General features: G+C 48.7%; 1 protein-coding gene across 1 annotated transcript in view; it reads left to right on the top strand.

Annotated features, from left to right (window-relative positions):
- Positions 1-2,275: 2,275 nt before the first annotated feature.
- Positions 2,276-10,347, top strand: part of LOC131828876 (core histone macro-H2A.2) — a 43,146-nt gene continuing 35,074 nt past the window's right edge. The window contains exon 1 of the mRNA XM_059170047.1: positions 2,276-2,722. The gene's annotated coding sequence lies outside the window, so the exon portion shown is untranslated. The remainder of the gene's footprint in view (positions 2,723-10,347) is intronic.

The following is a 10,347-nucleotide window of genomic DNA, read 5'->3' as shown; positions in this document are numbered from 1 at the left end:
AGTGCAAATTCTCGTTATTCCTATATATTATTCCCTTTGTCTGAGATTCCTTGAGCTAGGTCAATGCAGAACTTACAATTACTGATGAATTTCTAATTATGTTGACCATTTTATTTTTATTTTTTTTAAAAGATTTTATTTATTTATCTGACAGAGATCACAAGTAGATGGAGAGGCAGGCAGAGAGAGAGAGATAGAGGGAAGCAGGCTCCCTGCTGAGCAGAGAGCCCGACACAGGACTCGATCCCAGGACCCTGAGATCATGACCTGAGCCGAAGGCAGCAGCTTAACCCACTGAGCCACCCAGGCGCCCCTGTTGACCATTTTAAATGGTCGATATTATCCGTGTCAAATTTTTGTTCATGTGTCAAATGTCCAATAATAAATACATATAATTAAACTAGATCCGGATATTAGGTTGCTTATTTATCCTCTGTACATCCTCTGAGGTTTGGAGTTGGGGGAAACGGCTTTAGGCTGGGTAACGGTAAGTGAACTGGAGTCTCACCCATGTGGCCTTGACTAAGTCACCTGACCCACCTGAAGATCAGATTTCATCCTGTAACATATAGGCAGGTGGCCTCTATGATCCCTTCTATTCAAGGAACAAGAGCCTTATGAAGCTGACACCCCTGTTGACTCTCCAAGTTGTGACTACATCATCTATTGGAAGAAAACCACCAGGAGGAAACAGGAGAATGCTGACCAGTAAATTCTTAGACCAGCCTTTCTCAGATAGCACATAACAAAATGCTAGGATGAAATGAGTTACATAAAATGCACATAAAAATGACCAAGTGTACCATTTTTATGGCAAAGTTACAGGGAGAATGTGAATCTAATATATATTGATGAATTATTCAACTATATCTCAGTCAGCCAGGCTGAGTGGGTCACAGGGTAGGAGCATTTTTCAAGCACTCCCAGAAGGCTCCTGAACTCTTTTGAATGTTGGCCTGGAGGTTATTTGTGATCAAGAATGGACACACCAAAAATCTATATAAGAAGGGAGATAGGCACTTCCTCTAGAACAGGAAAATCGAAACCATTTGAGATGCTCCCAAGGGATCATTTGAAACCCTTTAAATATATGTCTCGGGAAAAGACTAGAGTTCTGACCTGGAGAGTACCTTCAAAGACAAAGAAAAGTGAGGTCATATACAGAGAGGGTAAAAGGGATAGGAAGAAGAGTGAAGGAAGTCTCCATAAACTGAGACTATTGTGTCCCGGAGAGCTGGAGAAGCCATATGAGATTTCAACAAATGAGGTTTTATTTATACCTTTCGATATATGCATGATCTTTTGGGAAGCAGACAGATTTCTCAGCAAAATACTTGTTTAAAAGGCATACAGTCTAAAGCCCTATCTACTAATTCCATCAACAGCCCCCATGGACTAATGAAAATCCCAAGGCCAGTTGGGCATTTGGGTTCTTTCCCACTCCAGGGATTGGAGGCTCTCAGTCACTCCCAATGTTTCCCACTACTTAAACATTTACAGGTTTATGGGGGCAGATGTACACAATATCACCAAATGTGAAAGGCTCTGAAAAGCACACATTTGATCAATGCTGGAGACCTGTGTCTTCCTGTGGGTTTCTCTTTTATGAAGAGGTCAAAATTTCGCCTCTCCCAATCCTTTGAGTCATGGGGAGAAACCCGAGGAAGCATGGGTGGCCCATAGCAAGTGAACACTTCTCCCTGCAATAAACACATTCCTTGGACTCACCCCCAGCCACGGAGCCCCCACCACCATCTCCAGTGACAAAGGAGATGGCTTCCAGTAGAAGAGAGCTACTACTAATCCCATGATCACACCTGATATTGTCCACCGCATCCTTAGAAAAATACATTTCCTTGAAACTAACATTTGGTCCTTAAGACAATAGCCTCGCGCCCATCTTAACACCTGCTTCGATATTACAAATTAACACACGGTAAAGCAACCGAATTAAAAATTATGTCCACACACACCGTCTCCCCCACCAAAACATCCATCTGCTAATATTATGCAATGCTGGAATCTAAACTGGTCTGAATTTATAAAAAGCCAACAGGCATGGATACACAGTCTCAGTTCTCGTGGCCGTGGCCACCCTAGGCAACAGCCCCAGGGGTAGACACGAACGTTCCTGTACGGTATTCGTTATTATTTGAGGACACGAGACCATAGAAGGGGGCCGTTTGGGCTTTCCCCTTCTAAGGCTCTCCCCAGAAGGGCCCGATGAACGCCCACGCCGTCTTCTCCCACCAAAGGTGGCTCCTGCTCTCCGGAGCCTCCGGATCCTGACCGTAGCGCTTCTGTCCCCGGCCCTGGGGAAAGCCTCGTCTCCGCGAGTGGCCCTCGGCGCAGCCGGCAGATCCGCCCGCGACGCGGAGGCCGCGCGGTTTCATCATTAATGCTCCTGAAGGACAATAGCTCATCAAGCCCCACCGAAAGCCCCGGACCCGTCGCGGAGCCTGGGCTGGCGGGGGATGAGGCTGAGCGACTCCTCCTAGAGGTGGTTATGTGGAGAAGGAGCAATCCCTTCTCCCTCCTCCTCCTCCCCCCGCTACTATCCGCGGCCCGGAGAACTGCCGCTTGCCGCCATTGACAAGCACCGATAGAACCCAAAGAAAGGCAAAGAGTCCTGCCCGGCACCGGCGCCGCGCGGGCCGAACCTGCGCCCCGGGAGCGGCGTGCCGAGGGCACCGGGCGCCCGGAGCAGGAGGCGCAGCACCAGGTGAGCCCGCCATGGCGATGGCATTATTGTTCAGGGGGCGCCGGGGTCTGTAGACAAAACGCGCCGCGGGGGCAGCGCCGGGGCCGGAGAGAACCCCTGCCTCTCCCGCCGCCCGGCCCCTGCGGGCGCACCCCGATAGCCGACCCTCCCCGCCAAAGAAAAGAGAGAAGAATTAATAAATCAAGCTGCCCAACTTGCTTCCTCGCGAAATAAAGGCAGGGGGGGGGGGGTGCGAAAGAAGCGGTAAAATTGCCGCGGCCGGCAAGGAGCGGGGGGCATCCTGGGCGAGGTGGGAGGAGGCGGCGGGATGCGGGGTCCAGCGGCGGGCCGCGGCGAGGCCGGCCTGGCAGGGAGCGGAGGGGTCCCGGGATGCGGACTTCGGGGCGCCGGAGCCGAGGAGGGAGGCGCCCGGCCGCCGAGGGAACTGCTCCGGGGCGGTGGGCCGCTCAGGGGGCCTCCGAGGGTGCGGGGCTGGCCGCCGGCCCGCTCGGGGCTGACAATGGAAGGGGCGCGGGGGCGCGGGCCGGAGGGAAGGGGGCCGCGGGCCGGGGGCGGGCCGCGCCGCGGAAGGTCAGACCCGGGACGCGGGCGGCGGGGGCGACGCCGGGGGCCGCTGCGCGGTAGCGGGGCGCCGCGAGCTCCGTGAGCCCCGTGAGCCCCGGCCGGCGCGGAGGAGGTCTCGGGGCCGGGCACTCCCCTCCGGTTCCCTTTCCGGGGCGCCCGGTGCCGCCGCGCGCTGCGCTTTCCCCGGGAAATGGCGGCCCCTCCGCGGAGCTCGCTGGAGCAATCCCCGCTTCCCGCTTTGCGCGGGAAAAATACAATAATAATAACAATAATAATTAATAGTACTAATAATAATAAAAGGGAAAGGGGGATAAAAGTAAAGTGGCCGCGACGAAGGAAAGGGCTGCGGCGGGCGCCAGACGGCGCGCGAGGCGCGTGCGGGGCGCGGCGGGCGGGACCGGCCCTGCCTCCCCGGCTCGCAGCCCGCTCTCCCCAGCACCCGGTGCCAGCCTCGCCCGCCGCCGAAATCGCACCCGTCGGTGTCCTTCCCCGCCTTGCCTCGTGGGGGCGCCCTCCGCTCCTGCCCTCTTTGTTCCTCCCAACAATGGCCAACGGGCATTGAGCCCCCAACTCCTGCTCCAGGAGTTCCCGGGCGCTGATTGCTGCGGCCACCACCTGGGCCACCGCGGGCTTGATTTCCGCCGGGTCACTGCTGGGGTTTAGTGGCAACGGTCCTACGGTGAGCGAAAAGGGGCCAGAAGAAGCGTGCTGAGAAGCCAAAGCGCGGGTCCCTGTGTGTCTGGGGCAGGGCAGCCCCGATGGGAAAGGGGGTCCCCGCACCCCAGCGGCGCTGGTGACCCCAGGGAATTCCGAACAGGGCCCGCGCCTGCGCCCCCCAGACCTCAGGGGCCCACTCAGCTGGAGGCGGTCAGTCCACCCTAGCAAACGATTTCTTCATTTTTCTCATTTGTGTTTGTGTCCAAATACCACTGTGCCCCCTCCCTGGGCTGCACAGTTGCTACTGAAACGGTTCAATAGGCGAGAGAAATAGAAACGTTATCCAGAGCAAAACGCGCCTTGGTTTATACTGTTTCTTATTTAGCGACACACAATTCTCAGCTCGTTCATATTTAACTGAAAGTTATCTCTTACCCTTTTGGAAAACTCTTTTTTTTTTTTTTTTTTAAGTGAATGTTCAGAACGGCAAGATTTGGAACCACGCTCACGGATTTTTAGAATCGCTTTAGCCCCAGATTATCATACAAATAAATATAGGCTCTGCCTGAAGGAAAAGTTTATCTTGCATCCAGTAATTTACACCTCTAAAACCTCCCTTTCCTGTAACCAAATTGAAAATATATTTATTTCCGGTTCTCTGCTCCAGTTCTGCTAGCCTGTCACAGGTCTTCCTCACCTGGATCCATTCATTGCCATGCTTCCGACATTATGAATGATTTCCTCTATTTCAGAACTCTGTAAAAGAATTTCATTCCTTGGATCTAGAATGTTCCAAAGAGGGACCTTACTCCCTCTCCATCCCATCTTCTGTCTACTTCCCAGGGATTCTGAGGCTTTTCCCAGTGGGTGGGACACCCTGTTAGCTGTTGTCTGAGACAGGCAGGTCTGCTTTCACTGCCTCCTGCCTGCAGAGAACGAGGGAATCCTGTTTTAGGCAGACAACTTTAAATGAAAGATATCTGTAACTTGGCCAGGGGAAAGGATGTACAAAAATCCAACCAAGTTTTTGAAAATTGTTTTTTGTTCTTAAGAAATAACCTTTTAGCACAGGGATGAGCAAAGATTGTGATTGGAGATCACTCCCCAAGCAGCTACTGGGACCCAATTTTTAAACACCTCTGGTTGGGGAAACCAATACATATAAGTAGAAGTCATGGGCCTTGCTCTGAGGGAGCTCAGGTTCCAAGCCTAGGAGATAAAATATGTATGCAAGTAAGACAAGGTAAAAAAATGATTACTCTTGGCAAGCTAAGTGGGAAACCAGTTACTTTCTTGCACTGTCAACTGGTATAGCCAATTTGGAGGGCACTGTTAAAGTCAAATAATGGACACACTTTGTGACCCAGCCATTCCATTTCTTGGTCTATATCTTAGGGAAGCAGGCACAGATTATGTAATTCCCTCCCATTGCAGAGTTTTGGCAGTTTTGAAACTGAAAGCAACCTAATGGCCATCATAAGGAATGGCTAAATAAAATCTGGTACATCTGTCTTCTGGACAGATCAGGCAACATTTTAAAAGAATAAAGTAAGCCCATATACACTGAAACAGAAAGGTCACCAAGACATACTAATGAAAAAGGCAGTTACAGAACAAAACATACTGTATGGTATTATTTATGTCAAAAACAAAAACAAAATACTATGTATTCTATAAGTAAAAATGCACATATAAAAAGATAGGAAGGGCATAAAGACACCCACTGAAAGAGACGAGAACTGGAGAAATTATCAAGGAAGAGTTTAGTCATACAATTATTCATACCCATCTGTAACAATTGTTACAACATTTGGAATTTTACTATTTGAATTAATTTCTGTATTACTTGCATAACTAAATACAATTAAGAAGTTACAAGTGATTGATAATGTGTAACAACAGTCCCAATAAAATGCTGCAACAGTTTTTAAAGGGAGAATAGAATTTTAGTCTGGAAGAAGGCTGGGAGTAGGCTTCACAGAGAATGCAGAAGGCAGGCAGAAGGAAGACTGACCAGACAGTCTTCCTCTTTCTTCAATGTCATCACGTTATCACATAAATTCCCTTGCGAGGCTGTGGTCAGCCTGCCCTGCCAAGGTTCAGGTGGGTGAGGGAACTAAACCCAATAGTTTATACTTGTCTAATCACTATGATTCTGTGAATATCTTACATTAGATTTAGATGAGAGAAAAAAATGAACCAGTAGAGGAACTTCTGACAATAATGCTGGAAGGTAGTATTTTAAGAAGGAAGATAGTGAAAACTTCAGGATGGGGGAGTTTTTTTCTCCTGGATGCACACAGGGCTATATATGGGGAATTAAGTTGGAAGGAAAGATGAGCATTTGAGAGGATAATTCAATTCCCCTCCCCCCAAAAATTTACAAAAGGAACCCCCCTTTTGAAACAGATATTTAAGGGGTACCTGGCTGGCTCTGTCCCTAGAGCATGCAAATTTTGATCTCGGGGTCATGAGTCCAAGTCCCACATTGCAGTGGAGACTGCAGTAAGAAGGAAGGAAGGAAGGAAGGAAGGAAGGAAGGAAGGAAAGAAAGAAAGAAAGAAAGAAAGAAAGAAAGAAAGGAAGGAAGGAAGGAAGGGACATTTAAGGCTGGTTTCCCTTATTCACTCATTCAAGGAATATTTATTGAAGATCAAATGTGTACATTACACTGCCAGGTATAACCGAGTACAGGAAAAACAGCCCCAGACCAGGGTTCCAGAAGTGGGGGTGAGGGGCTGGTCATAGGTCTGGTCTCACATGGACTGTGTGGTCAGAGACAAGGTGTTTACTGACCCCCGCCCCTCCCCTGTCACACCTTCTGTGGTGGCTACCAACAGGAGGGGGGCACTAAAAATGGTCGATCACTCTAGTCCCTTTCCGTCTTAGATCATGACCTTGTGAAATCCTAGGATTCTAACCATGTGATGACTGACTGTGAATTCCCAGACAGATGGAATTTGGGGGATCGGACTAGGAGGGGCCCCAAGTGCCCCATCTTGGGAAAAATAAAAGTTTCCCTGTCTTGAAGTTCTCAGTAGCTTGGGTAGCTCTCGCTGTTTCCCCAGGGTGGAAATTTCATCACCAGCCCTTTACACGAGCTCCTAGGAAGATGTTGCTGAGCTCCAGCTTCGCGATGTACACAGACCACCCAGTGCTGCGGGATTGTCGTTGTTGCTTTTGAACTAGAGGGGAAATGCCAGCTTGCGCTCCATGAAAGTCATCCCCTAAAATTGTTTCTTCTCTGGAAATAAGTCCACAATGGCTAAGGTTTATGAAATGCCTTATTGCCTGCCAGGTGCTGTTCCAGACACTTTCTCCATATTCACTCCTTTCATTCTTTCCACAGCGCAATAGGCGGGTACTATTATTAGATCCATCTTATGGGAAAGAAAAGAGAGGTGGAAGATGTGCCCACAGCTGGAGGTAGACTTGGGAGTCGGCTCCAGACACCCTCCCTCTACAACCCACATCCTCCCCTCCATGGGGTGAGAACAAGGGCCTGCGGGCCTCCCTAGGGAGTCTCAGATTAGGTTCGATACGAAGATTTTTACTTTAAAAACTTCTCTGCATCACCATTTTACCTGCCTCTGTCAGATGAAAGATAAAGATTATCCGATTGAGCTACACAACACTGTGCTTTAAACTGTCTTGTCACAAAGTATTAAATAAGATGAATTTGGTGGTTTCGCTGAAGCCCTTGCTGTTCATTTATCCATCCCGCCCTCCATCATACTTCGCCCGATTTATTTGACTGGCGTTGCCAATTTGGACTAGGAATGGAGTAAGTAATTCAAGTCAGAATTCTCGTGCTTTGACAGAGAAGTGTGGGTGGAAATCCATGTCCGACCAGCAGCCCCAGCCCAGGGACGTTCGCTCCAGCTCATTCTGGGGATGCCAGGATTAGCTACCATAATATTGAACCCAAAACTGTGACACATGATCTGATCAGAGATTTGGGGTTATTTCTGGATAAAAGAGGCAATCCTGATGATACAGTTTGGAGGACTAAATTTGGGGTGTTTCCACCACAAGTGGACAAAAACCTAACAAAGTAAAAATCAAACCAATCCTGGGAAACCCACGCCCTGCATTTACTGCATTTACATTAGCCCGGTGCTAATAACGCCATACATTATGCAATGTGTATTTTGGACTGCCTTAACCGTTCAATAAAGCCATTAAAATTAGATAGTGGTGACAGAATATGAAAAGGTAAATTCCAACAGCTTTTGTAATAGACAACATAAACTTTTAGCTCAGGTGATTATTCACGGGGTCCCCCAGCAGGATGCCAAGCTTGCGGATCGATCACGCTTCCGGAATTTTCGTGCAGTGCTAACCCACTCCAATGTTGGCCCCGTGCTACGAAACTGGATTTCACCCCCGCTGCTCTTCAGCGAACGCTATAGATTATGTTTTGGGGTGGAGAAGGGCAGTTTCGGAACAAAGCAAAGTAGAATATTCAAGTCTGGTTTTTCTTTCCGATGATTGCTTGTGGATGACAAGATAGTCCCTTCAAAGGAAAGATCACCTGGCTATGACTTCATTCTACTGGGTTGTTCCATGTCTGTGGATGTAACAGAGGGGAGGGGGGTCAGAAGGAGGGACCTTTTGAGCATCTTCATAGAATAGGACCATCTTTCAAGTGGGAAAGGACCTCACAGGTCGGCAGGTGTAATGGCTGTCATTTCTCAGAGGCCCAAAGCAGGCAAGGCAGGGACCAGCCATCAGGGTTCTCAGGGTCTTCCCAACTGCACCCAGGACTGCTCCCCTTCCTTCCATCTGTTTCATATGTTGGAATTCCTGAAAGATTGTTCTTTTTGTTGTTTCTCTGAGCAAAGTTAGCGGGGTTGTGGAGGAGAGGTATTGAAAAATCAGTGGGTTTGGCTAAGGACCACAGGTGGTGCGTAAAAGACTGGACCCCCACCAGCTCACACCACACACCGCCCCCCGCCCCCCACTCCGGTCCCCTGTACCTCCCATCTGCCATTGTGCTTCACCCTCGAGGTCTAGCGGCTTCCACTCGTAGATGGCAAGGCACCCCACGGTTGCCCTTACCTAGTGTAGCAGATAAAACTGCCAAGACCAGTCCGTACGCGCACACCAGGAAAGGGCACTGTGTGTTGCCAGTATAGAACATGGCAGCCGCAGTCACAGCCCCCCGCCCCCCACCAGCACCAAAAGTACAGCCACTGCCTTAGGACCGACAGTAAGGAAAACAGGGTGGGAGAGGCAGGCGAGGGAGGGATGGAGGAAGAGGAGTTCCAGGGCAGCTGCCTCTGTCTTGAGCACCCACAACTGCCCCCACCTATGCACTCAGGGGCACAGCAGTCATGGATGTCTCTGGAAGCCCCTGGTGGGTCAGGCAGTCCTGGGGGGCTACAGTCTCCTTGCTGTCTGATACTGGCATGCTCACACCCAGCCCCGAAGCAGGCTCCCGCATCTCCTCACCCCTCACCTGAGAAGCTCATCTTGGCTCAAAGTTGGTCCCCTGCTCAGAGGATAAGAGGCCACCACTGATAACAATAAACCTCACTACGAATCTGAAACTGCTTGATTTTGAAGAAAGAAGACAGCTTGCCCACTGTTCTGGTTTGTTAATTCCCAAGAGCAAAAAGACAAGAGACCAGGCTGGACCCAGTGAAGGGTTTGTTTTTTATTTTGTTTTCCATGAATAAATAGATTCAGGAAGACGGTTTTCTTCCGGGGTGCATGACTGAGATCCAATAAGAATAAAACTCTTTTTTATTCATTCATTTATATTCATTTCTCAATCAACTGATACCATAGATAACCAAATATATTTATATTGTATTAGACAATGGCAAGCTAATAACGAAGAGACTGAATATATATTAACAACTTGTCCTTTTGTCTTTTTTAAAAAAAACATAAGCTCACGTTTAGCAAAGGTAACAAAACCTAGTCCCCGAGTACTATCCTAGCAGGATATACTCTATATCCAGACCCTATCTGTCCCCCTGCCCCCATGCTCTGCTCTCTCTCCTGTCCCCTCTAGAAGGAGATGGGCACACACACTCTGACTCTGGGTTATAAAGAATTCACTAGAAGCTGACGTCCTCCTAGATTATTCCAGGACATGACTTGAAAGACTTTTTTAAAAGGGAATGATTTGTAACCCAATAGTATAATTTAAATAAATTGGGTTAATGCTTGGTTCTAACGTTCACGGTTAGTTAATTTAGTTAATTTGATCCACGCGTCATTTTGATGAAATTGCATTTGCTATAGCTCTTTACATTATAAATTGTTAATGTGCTCTAACATATATGACGATAAAATTATTGACTGTTCTCATTCACTTAAAGGTGGCCTTGGAAGAAAACGGTTTGGAAAGTATTACTTGTGCAATAATGATTTGCCCTTGGACTTCATAAATG

This window comes from Mustela lutreola, chromosome 4 (assembly GCF_030435805.1).
Source record: "Mustela lutreola isolate mMusLut2 chromosome 4, mMusLut2.pri, whole genome shotgun sequence".
NCBI lineage: Eukaryota > Metazoa > Chordata > Mammalia > Carnivora > Mustelidae > Mustela > Mustela lutreola.
Note: the sequence above shows the minus strand (reverse complement) of the source record. Positions and strands in the feature narration are given on the sequence as shown.